We start from the raw sequence: 12414 nt of genomic DNA, 5'->3' as shown, positions 1-12414 counted from the left end.
TATTAAGATTTGAGTTTTTTTTTTGTTTTGTTTTTTTTCTCTCCTCCTACCATGTCTCATTAAGATGAGACTCATGATTCCTCAAGACCTGCTGGTAGGCTTCTTGTAGATTTCTCTATGCTACAACCTGCAACATCTCTCCTCCACTGCTCTATGCACCACCTCCCTTTTTGTGTCCCACTCAACTCCTCCTCTCATTGAGATGGGCATCACGACTCCTCCAGACTGTCTTTCTGCTCGCATGAACAGGAGGTGCAGAGGGAAAGCAGAGCAGCTGTATAGGTTCAGTCTGACGTGCAGAGAACTATGCTGTCAGATGTCCATCTCACTCTATTTTGTATTATTAAAAAAAACCTAACCTGCTGGAAATCAAACATGATGCTGCTATGTATCATATTCAGGCAGGACTGCATTTAAGTACTGCTGCAAAATTCTCAGAGGAACTGGCCCATTGGATGGCGAGCAGTAACAGCTGCTGTGTGGATATAAACAGAGTGGAAAATGTTTTGCCACTGGTTAAAAATGCTGTCGGGTTGATAGATTAAAAATAGGTGCAGTGTGGAATGCTAAATGTTAGAAAAACAAGGGGTGGGTGGGGGGCAGTTATGATGAAAACTATTATTTGGGGTGAAAATGGAACTGTTCATGTAAATCAATTTGTCCTTAATGAGAAACTCCAGATAATGAAAGCTTTCATTTTGATAAAATACAGGATGTAAGATTGTTTTGAAAATTCATTTCCATCTGTTTCTATCGAATGAGATTAACGCTATTCAGTCTGGAAAGTGCAATGAAGAAAAATATTTTAAAAAACCTCGTATTCAGGTTTTGTGACACAACTTCACATCAATCTCAGCATGTCCTACAATCATGCAATAATGACATGCACGTTTTTCTCAGTCTGCATTTCAAGATCATTGGGGTGATTTGGTGTTCTGTATTATTATTTGTTTTATCATTGTAATATTTTTTCAGATAATTCTGCTTCATGAAAATGTTCCAAAAGAGTGAGGCCTTACAGACAGACAGGGGGAGGGCTTCTCTGAGAGCTGACCAATTTTAAACTACAGGGGGCTCCACCTGACTCCACTCACTAGTGGTTTAAGTGGCATGCATGACTCAGTTTCCAACTGTGAGTGGAGCGGATAATAAAGATTAAATATCTACTACTCTAGCCTTAACTGTGGGGGAGAGACACTTGAATAATATACCTTGTACTAGCATCACATAACTTTTTGTTTTTACTTGGCTAGCCGAAAAGCCTAGCGTGTCCAACTCTGCACTCTGTGACATGAATGGGTCGAGTCTGTATTTGGGTTTTTTTGTTGGTGTCAGCCACAGGTGAATGTACTGGGAAGGTAAATCCTTTTCAGCAACTTAACTGGAGGAACTGCAGTTTCTGCCAATTCCATATTTGCTACTTTGTTCAGCTCTGGAGGCTGGTGCTTGATTGTGACACATGAATTGTTCTTTTGGCTTTTACAATTCAGTGTCCTTTGATAAGGAAGCAGCAGTGCTGTGAATCATAGCTGAGGTGCCAATGATGCTCTCAGTTACCAGCGAGAGAAACCCCACTGCTAAAAGCTTCTGATCTGCTCAGTGACGATGGAGACTTAATATTTGTTCATGCATGTGCTGAACACCTGCACTAGAAACCTCTAAAAGAACAAAGCATGAGTGTAAAGAAACAATGTGCTGCAAAAACTGACAAAATGGGGGCGGTGTGGACAGCTTCAATTTAATGTAATCAAAAAGAATCAGGGGTGTCCAGTCCAGTCCGCACACCAAAGTGTCCATGGGCAAAATACTGAACCCCGAGTTGCTGTGTACATCAGAGTATGAATCTTAGACATAAAGCATTTAGACACAGAAGATAGAAGATAAAATTCAAATAGATTAGTACCTCCCAAATTAAATGACTCATATCAGTCAAAGTCTAAAGATCTTGACCAGAAAAGTAGCGTCTCCATGTTAATCACTACACTCAGAAACTCAATTCTCTCTGACTTTTATAAGGTGGCAAATAAATTTTCATGCACCCACATGGTTGCACACAAATCCGCCATGAGCATCAGACAAACTCCCACTGGGAGTATAAACAGGGCCTGTTAGTGCTTCTTACTTCGGCCTGTGTGAAACCAATCACAGGCCATCTGGAGCACGGCCCCCGGTGAGAGCAGCAGGTGGGACCCTGTGGGTTAAATGAGCTGTTATCTGTAACCAGCTTAACTCCTACATGGCTAACCTCTGTATCTACATCAGTCGGTTAGCATCCCACACTTGAACCCTTTAAAACCAGTTCGGCTCCTGCTTCCTGCTGATTGGTATTGACTGGTTTCTCATTGATCACAGTGCTCACAGAGAGAAAGAAGGCACGTCTCCAATGAATAAGGTGGTGTCAGTTAATTGGTTAAATAGCAGCAAAAGCCTGAGTGGAGCAGAGTAGTCAGAGGCAACTATCATGGCTGTTATGTCATATTAAAAAGTTGTTTTTTTAAACATGAACACACTCTGAACTAAAAAAACAAAACACACACCTATGATTGTAACAGAAAATCATTTATTTTAAAAGAACAGAATAGTGTTACATTTACTAATTTTTACTATTTTAAATATAACAAACACGGCTAACCAGCAGTTAGGCTGCATATATCCCATGCAGCAGATTCCTGCCTTCAGATACTGCCCTCCTCTATTTTCTGCCTCTTCTTCCTCTGTCCTTATCACAATAAAAGCAACATACCTCAAATTAAACATTATTACTATTGTATTAAAATTTAGAGTGATGCAATGAATTAAAAACAAAATTAGACGTTTTTCCCCACAAGTACTCCAGCAGCAGCTTCTCATGTCAACTAGTGAGGAGACACTCAGTACTGACATTTCAATGCTGTGTCGAGTTCACAAAGTGCAGATGTTTCAAAAAAACTGCTCCAAACTCACGTCACATCACCAGAGCTCAGTGAGGTTTTTTTCACCACGGTTTTGACAGGTAGCTTACCTGCTGCTACTAGGCTTGACTGACAGAGTGTAGAGCAAACTTGATGACACCGCAAACTCCCAGAAAGCTTAAAAGCCATCATCATCACTAGCAGAAACCACAGCAAGAGACAGTTTGTGGGAATTTTTTTGACAGCCGGGTTAGAGAAGCTCATTTTACCCACAATGCAACTGGTGATCCTGCTGTAGAGGTCAAAAGATACCTCACTAATCATTTGTTCCAAGGGCATATGATCGAAACAGCATTTTGAGACAGTAATCCATGCCTTTGTTACTTCTAGGCTGGATTATTGTAACGCACTTTATTTTGGGGTTAGTGATGCGTCCATTAGGCGCCTGCAGGTTGTGCAAAATGCTGCAGCACGTCTCTTAACTGGAACAAAAAAGTTTGAGCACATTACCCCAATTTTAATTTCACTCCACTGGCTACCTGTACATTTTAGGATTGTTTTTAAAATTCTCTTATTTGCTTTTAAATCTCTTAATGGCCTGCCCCCCCCCCCCCTACCTCTCGGAGCTACTACAACCATATACACTTCACCGTTCCCTTAGGTCCGCCAATCAGCAGCTCCTTAAGGTACCAAAAACTAAGTATAAATCTAAAGGTGATCGTGCTTTTGCTGTAGTTGCTCCAAAGTTGTGGAATGATCTACCCTTGCATGTTAGGCAGGCCTCTTCTCTCTCTGAATTTAAAAGTCTTCTTAAAACATATTTATTCGCTGAAGCCTTTGGCATTGATTAGAGGGGTTGACTCAATTTGTTTTGACATGTTTGAATTTATTTTAGTTTTTTAGTTATTTATTTTATCTTATCTCATTTTAATTTTCTTTACTTATGCTTTTAGCATGTACAGCACTTTGTGAACTCTGGTTTTATGTTAAAGTGCTTTATAAATAAAGGTGGTATGGTATGGTATGGTATTAGTTTATTGGCAAGTGGATTTGTGGTATATCCATGACTTTCATCTCAGCAAAAACTACAAAATTCCTGCGTAGACTTGCAACAACTCAGTTATGTGACTTAATTTGCTAAGAGAGAAGTGAAAAACAGAAAATGAAATTTTGAATAAAAATCTGCACATATGACAAATGAAGACATTAGACATATTTTACTTGATTTTCTCTTATTGATCTTCATTTTCAGTCAGCACAATGACTCATTCATTCACACTTCAATCCACCGCACAGGACACATCTTCCACAAGGACTACGTTTAGCATACCTACAAAGAAAACGTTCATTCCCACAAAACCTGTGTGGTTATCACAACAAACATAGTGGCATTTTGTCAGGGTACTGGGTCTGTGACCCAGTGTTTTGTGTTTGTTGGTTAATTTATATTCCTTCATTATTGTTATTCAAGGTTTGGGGTCTTTTTAATGTTTTTTGCTCATGTTTATTTGTAGTTCCTAGGATTTAGGTTTCTGTTACTTTGCCTTTCCTGTGTTCCACGTCTAGTCACTCTTGTCTCCATGTTCCCTCTGTCTCCCCAGTCAGTCATGTCTCTGTGTCACGTCTGTCTTTGTGATTGTCACCTGTTTTATTTTGATAGTCCCTGTCCTGTGTGCAGTGCATCTAGTTTTGCTTCCTCTTGTCTCATTATGTCTGATTAGTCCCAGCTGTGTTTCCCTCCTGTTTCCCATTCCCTCGTTACTCCCTTTTGTATTTAAGCCCTGTGTTTTCCTTTGCCCTTTGTTGTGTCATACCGCCTTATGTGCTTTAAGTCTCTTCATGGTTCTGGTTTCTAGCTTTGTTCTGTACTACTTTCCTGGTGTTTTTTGTTCTTAGTTTCTTACTCAGGGTTTTGGGTTGTTTTGGTTTTTTTTAGTTTTTTTTTTATGGAGAAGTTTTCCCAGCGAATAAAGCTGCCGTTCTAAGTTTACCTTTTTCGTGTTGAGTCCTGTATTTGGACCCACTTCCTGCCTGCCACAGCACAGCCAAAATGTAACAATAGCAAAAGACGCCAGCAGGTGTCTCTGTGGAGAAGGGTTCGAAAACGAAAACTCTATATCAGGGGTGTCAAACTTAAATACACAGTGGGCCAAAATTCAAAACTGGAACAAAGTCGCGGGCTAACATTAATATTTATTGAAGATCTAGATAAAAGAATGAATCTTTTCTTATTGACTCAAACAAGTTTTGCTGAAAAACTGAATATGGAACAAGCAAAGCTTAATACTAAACAATATATATATTAGCTGTATAATACCAGTAGGCCAGCTCTAATAGTAATTTGGTATTGGCTTCGCGGGCCAAATGCAATTAGGCTGCGGGCCAAATTTGGCCCGCGGGCCAGAGTTTGACACCTATGCTCTATATGATTCACGCATAATCCTGAACATTTCTGGGTTTCACAAAGCCTTCACTAATATTAACTGGCAGCAATAGGGTTAATGATTAAGGGTTAATTTGGCTATCCCAATTGCACTTGGTTCTACCTGGAACCTTTAAAAGACACTTGGGATGCCTGGCAATCTCCTGACCTGAACCCGCACTTCAAATATTTCATTTCAGGTAAAAGTTGAAAGTTTTATTTTCTATTGGCTTAACCAAACCTGGCAGCCCAAATAAGTATTTTGATTTCTGGATGAGACCTTCACCAGTATCTTCACCAGCACAAAACACCAATGACTAAAACATCACAATGGAGTCCAATGTTTACTCTATTGCATACTTTTGGTCGCAAACAGTTTCTATTCGTGCATCCATAGATGCCTGTTTTATGTTCCACTGTGTTCACCAGCCTGACACTATGTCTGTGCACTTGAGTTTTTGACTGATTTCAGCTGCCACTCCCGTTTATGGTAAAGAACACAAAACGTTGAGGGCATGACTCAATGTAGTCCTTTGCAAAGCTGGTTCATGTGATGACACTTGGTAGATTTGCTTCTATCAGCAACAGATTGAAACTTTGTTTAAAAATTTCAGTAGAAAGTGAAAACAGAATTTTACTGTCTAGTATCCATAATATCACGATGTGCTGACAATGTGCCAGTAAGCCTGCAGCACCGATTTAAGACATTCTCCCATCAATGTGAAGAAAGTTTGTAAGCAGAAAACACTCATTCCTTTTTTGGCATGTATTCACCATAGATTCTTTTCAATGAGTTTATGCAATATTACATTTATTCCCATTCAGAGTGCAGGAATTTTTCACCAAGCCCTTGGTGATTTGAATTGATTAGGGGAGAGTTAGACCACTGCAGCAAAATGGCTTAAAGTCTTGGCTCTGTGGTCTCGTGTGTGTGTGACCGCCCTTTTGCTATTGAGCCCAGTTAATCGTGGCACTGTCATCTTAAACATCTGAGTGTCATCAGGGGGGAAAGAAATGTCCACTGATGGAGGAAAACCTGGTCATTCAGTATGTTTCAGGTAGTCAGCTGACCTAATTTTTTGCACCCATCATGTAGCTGAACTACATACCTAAACAACTGAAACAACCTCTGATCAAACACCGGCCCTACAGACAGGAGCTGACTATCCTGATGCACCTTCATTCTGGAAGAGGATAAATCTGGACTCATCGAACCACGTGACCTTTTTCCATTTATCCAGAGTTCAATCTTTACGCTCCCTAGCAAACTGAAGACCTTTTGCTTTCCAAATTAGCGTCACCGATAATTAATTTAGTCCCAGTCCCCAGAGTTCTCTTTGGACTGTGCATGTGGAAATGTTCTTACTTTCGCTATTAAATATGAACACCAGTTGTACTGTTTTTCTAGAAACATTTAAGTAATCAATCACGACGACTCATGAGGTTTTGTTTCTTAACGTCTTCGAAGGTAATGTTTCTCCACTATCCTTCCTGGTTTTAGTAACGTGTTGGACAGTTCTTAATCCAGCTTTAGTTTCAATAATCTCTCTAGTTGTTTTTTTCCTTAAAGAAAACCAATAATTTGATGCTTCTGACACATAGGAACATCTTTTTCATAACCACAGAATATGTAATGAGAATGAAATGCGAAGCTACACACTGCATCAGTTAAGCTTAAAACCCTGTTATCAGCCAAAACAGTAATCACTGTAGTAATTATCTAATTACTACATAATCCAGGTGGTGACTTTTTTTAGCCAATTATACACAACAAAATCACCCATTAGCACTTGACTTGTGTGGCCTGACCGTAAGCGAGCATCGACAAACCTATTGTTAGTTTTACAGTTGATTTTTATAATCAGCATTAAATTTGTTAATTAATTTTTGGCTTCACCTGAAATTTAATCACCTGTGAATGGTTGTAAAAAAAAAAAAAAAAGCCCAAATCTGTCCTCTGAGTTACCCTAAACTGATTAACACTACAAGCAGCAAAGTTATTATACAGCCAGGCATGGTTAGCTATACTGAAATGCTGCTCTAGCACTCATGAACATCATATTTGGACTCGTGTGTGTCTGCGAACATGAATAAATGCGCTTCGTTGAGCTTTACAGTATTAAAGCAATGCTGCTAAAAAACTGAAGCCTCCTCGACTTTGATCAGTCCCTCATCGCGTCCATCACACAGCAGCAAGTGTTGGCTTCAGTCTGTAGCTTTATAATGCCCACGTCCTTTCAAATGTCTAGTAGTCAGTCTATTTTGGCAGTGTGAGCACAGCTTTTCAAATCAAGCCACCAACATTTTAACAAGAAGCGAGGACCACTTGTCCTGCGACATTCTACTGCGTAAGACCCCCTACTTTACTGTTACACCACACTCTCCCGCTCGACCCCCTACTTTACTGTTACACCACACTCTCCCGCCTTTCTAAGTCCGACCATGTGCGAGTCCAGAACAACAGATTAACTAAAACGTCCTATATGATTCAGCAATTATCAGGAGCGCTGCGAGACAATTTATTCACCATGAGGCGACACCAAGGACAAATATTTGACACTGTAATGATGAAGGCTGGAACATCAAAAAACTTCCATCCTTGCTGCTTTTTATTAACACATATTCATGGAGTGATTTTAATTTCTTCTGTTGTGAATGACGGATGTTTTAGACCCTTAAACTCCTACATACCGTCAAGGCCGTGTGATTACTTAAGCGCATGCTGAGTGTGTATTGATGAGAGCAGGAGAACAACAAGAGGACTAAAGCACTCGAGCTAATCTGGACCCTGCAGCCTCCAGGGACAGGAAAATTGAATTAGAGGAGGAAGTGACACATTCGACTCACTCGACTGTCTACATTTGCATTCAGGCAGGTAGCGGAGGCTGCTTTTAGGATAGTTAACCGTGAGTCAGAGCTCCACGCAGCAGAAAACCTTTTTGTAGTCGAGCAGACTTGTGCACACGTGTGAGGAAAAAAATTACAAAATACACTTCAGTCACACCGGTGGGAAAGCAGAACACGGGATGGGAGACAGCCGAAGGACTGAGAGAGACTCAAACATCAACATAGACTTATTTAAGAGAGGTGTTTTTGTTTTTTGCATATGCAACTAAATGTTAAGCATTTAAATTTGATTTGTGCAATTCAAACTGTTAAAAGATACTTTTAATCAACAATGTGTGTACATTCTTTTTGTCGTTAATGGTGTTTTATACTTAAAAGCTTCTGTATACGTAGTTGACGTCATGCACACGTTGCTTAAGAGTTGAACGTGATACAACCTCAGGTCGCTAAGGACAAATATGGATTCCCTAGTGAGTGATTATTGGAGGTGTCACCAGGTGAAATTGGTGCCAAAGCGGGTGCTGCACCTAAAACCTCCTCAGCAGCCAACAGATTGCTGCAGTCACCTGTAGTTTGTACGGAGGACCTTGCAAACTACTAGCTGAGTGGAAACGCGAAACGGAGTATGTTCCCCTTCAAAATAAAAGCTGTGCTTTACTGCTGCAACAAGCATGTTTCAAATGGTTACCATTTCCGTTTGGAGTCACATGTTTCGCATTTTCACTACCGCTAGGACGGAGCCATTTAATTTGAATGAAACTTTCTTGATGGCTCTGCTCTTGTAGAATAACTGGAGACCAAAACAACATACTCCATGCAAACTACAGGTGATACGTGTCAATCTTGTACTGATCAAACCAGTTGCAACCAGTCACAAAACACAATTTCCCTCACGACCAGTTGTACGATATCTTCAGGCAAACCGTAATATTGTTGCCAGGGGGTTACTGGCCTGTGTGACTGAGGCCTTATTCACTTGACCTTACATTGTCACCGTGAATGTAACATTTCCAAAACGACGGACAAGTCAGCATCATGTGGTTAGCAGTCAGGTGTCTGCAAAAATTCAATACTGCACTGTGTTTCATATATTATTTTCCCCAATGCCTCTTGTTCATCTGTTCATGGTGTACGCACGCACACACACACACACACACACACACACACACACACACACACACACACACACACACACACACACACACACACACACACACACACACACACACACACACACACACGATCCATCCAATTGGAATCATCTGGTTCCCTCGGGCCTCTCTCATATTGAACTGTCAATCCTGCAAACTTCGGTACCTCTTCAGCCAAGCCTTGATGTTGTTATTTATTTGAACTTTATTCATTTTGCTCTTTTAGATTTGATTGAAGTTCAACCCTGCAGTGACTCGACTGATTAGTCTATCAACAGATGCCTAAATGTCAGAAAATGCTGATTTCCTTTGTGTTATATGAGTCTAAATATCTTTGGGTTTTGAACTTTCAGGGGATGAGAAAGCAGGTTTTTGATTTGAATATTAGAAATCATGGAGATAATTCATATTTAGTCATGAAAATATTGCTTGAAGCTATTACTACATCCCTAGATCGTACCCGGCTAAGATCTGTCACAAAGGTTTTTTTTAACCTGCCAGCTCTCTACTATAAAATCTGTATGACATTTGACGGCACTAATATAAGAACAGAGCAGTAACAGCTCAGTGATTTCACAGCAAGCAAGTGTTTGTCATGTGTGCCGCCTCCTGTACGTTCCACACAGGCGGCAATCTCTCCTAAGCCGAAAGGAAAAGGAATATATTACCAGTGACATGGGGAGTTGCAGTAGGGAGAAAATCAGGAAGTGTAAGGAAAGAGAGCAGTGGGATGACGTTAAGACAAAAAATATCCAGGTGGCCTGGAATCAGAGCTGAGGACCTGTCGTACACCCTAATCACCCACCCGTCAGCACAGTTACACATTTAGCCTGATATTGTGCTTTCAGTATTGCTCAACAGTATACAGTATAAATTAGTTAAATTAGTTAGCCACATCAACCAACTATGCCGTTATTATCATAGGATAAATGTATATTGCCTCTGACATTGACCTTTACTGCATTTTTAGTTACTGAGCACATTTACTCGTCCACCGCTTTGTTTTACACGTTGCTAATCATGAATTTTGGTTTGTCAACATTTCACTATTTGAGTTTTAAGTCACTGTCCCCTGCATCCACTTTGAAGTTGTTCCACAGAGCATGTAACCATTTAAACATTTTTAATGGCTACTATGCATTTCTTTTAATGGATACCATTTAGCTCATGAACACAGTACAATGAGCACGGGCTATTTTAAGAAGCGCCTAAAATGAGATTTTCTTCTGTCTACAGTCTCTGCAGTGGCCTGTTCAATTGTGTGCAGGTAACAGCACTATTTGGAAGTGACAGGACCTGAAATGGACTCGAGCCAGCGTCTGTGTGGGAGAACGAACAGAATGCTGACTAAGAGCAACTAAACCCCCCTGAAGAGACAGCGCTTTTATGTGTGTGTATGTGTGTGTGTGTGTGTGCAAAAACAACAGAGAAAGAGGCTGAAAATATATGAATATAAATGTACACAGTGTTTGAATCCTGAAGAGATCTCATCATAGAGCGCAAAGGCAACTTTTGAAGCTAGCTGCACCAAATGGCACTGAGAGAAATGGTAACACTTTTGTTAATTCCAAAAGGCAGAAATCCTTCAGAGTGACACAAGTAAACTGCAAGCAGCATGTTCATATTTACCAACCCAACTGGTCTGTGACACTTTGCACCAAACAATACAAAAGAAAGAAGAGAGGCAATAGACTCGCACTGGTGAGTCCAGTTTTCTGTAGACAGAGCGCCTGCTCGCTGCTGATCTAGAGGCAATCTGTGCATACTAACAGGCTATGAAAATAGTGTGTTAGCACCGTATTTGTATGGATGCATGTATGAAAAAGATGCACGTAAGTTGGGTTTTTGTATTAAATAAAGGAACATTTTTGAGAAAATCTCCATAATCTATACAAGAATTTGAAATCCACATGCTAAAATTCGGTCTCGCTGGGAAAATATCAAATGGATTTCTTTCCTGGTGTGCCACTGTGTGCTCTCTTTACATAAAAATGCAGTAATGTTGCTTTATATAGTCAGCGTCCACACACACACACACACACCCTGAAAGTGATTTTAAAATAGCAAGAATTGGATCGCTAAAAGGCACAAATAAAAAAAAAAACACCTTGTGTAGACTTCCATACATTTTTACATACATTTACATACACATACATTTCAACATGTGTACAGTAGGTGCTGTATATTTCTGTGGCGCTGCAGTGCTCTGGTGGTGGTGTTGGTGGTGATAGTGCCGGTGGAGCGCGGCTGGCTTCTCCTTCTCAACTGGATGAGGACTTTGATCCTTGCAGCAGTGGAATGTAAAAGCCTCCTGCTGCGGGAAGGACACGAACGGGCTGTTGCTGACATCTGCTCTGACAACGACTTCACCACGCACTCGTTTAAGACTGTGTACGTAGGCAGACATATGCGTAGGTGCAGTGCATACCCTCCCACACAAACACACACTCACGTATAATCACAAACTAACTGCACATGCAGGACCTATAGAGCAAACTTGCCCACGCTTCTGAAAAGAGAAAACACACGCAAACCCAATGACACATTCAGACCTCCCACACCTCTGAGAAAGGCCTTTGAAAAAGCTTCAGATGGAAGCGGCAACACCTCGACAACCAAGTCACCACAACACCGTCTGTCTCTTTTCTTTTCAGTCTCTGACCTGCCTCTTCTTCACTTTACCTGCTCCGTTCCTCCGTCCCACGAGACAGCGGGGAGGCAGAAAGCCGCCGCACGCCGTCCCAGCATGCCACTGCACCTGACAGTTGTAGAAGCCAGTGACCCATGCACCAAATTGTTGTTTGCTTTCAAACTGTCACACGCAGATTCCTCCTGCAGAAAACAACCGCTACTGCCTAAAATGATCAAATTCATTCATGCTTCCTTCTTGTGAAAGTCTCAATGGTTATTAATAACTTCTTTTTCTCAGTTTTTGCTCTTCTCTTTGGATAATAAGCTCAGAGACATCGGTGAAGACTGTGAATTCCTTCCAAAGCAATTTCCAAGAGCTAGGGTTTTGTGCAGCATCGGTGCACAATATATCAGTGGGTATTATTTACATCTCAGAAGTCAGTTTACTTTAGGGGTGGCTCTAATAAGAAAT

At 40.7% G+C, this 12414-nt stretch overlaps 1 protein-coding gene across 1 annotated transcript in view; it reads right to left on the bottom strand.

Annotated features, from left to right (window-relative positions):
* Window positions 1–12414, bottom strand: part of clcn2a (chloride channel, voltage-sensitive 2a) — a 58189-nt gene that overhangs the window by 43112 nt on the left and 2663 nt on the right. The gene's annotated exons all lie outside the window — the stretch shown is intronic.

Source organism: Astatotilapia calliptera, chromosome 18, assembly GCF_964374335.1.
Source record: "Astatotilapia calliptera chromosome 18, fAstCal68.1, whole genome shotgun sequence".
Lineage (NCBI taxonomy): Eukaryota > Metazoa > Chordata > Actinopteri > Cichliformes > Cichlidae > Astatotilapia > Astatotilapia calliptera.
This window is presented reverse-complemented; position numbering and strand designations above follow the sequence as displayed.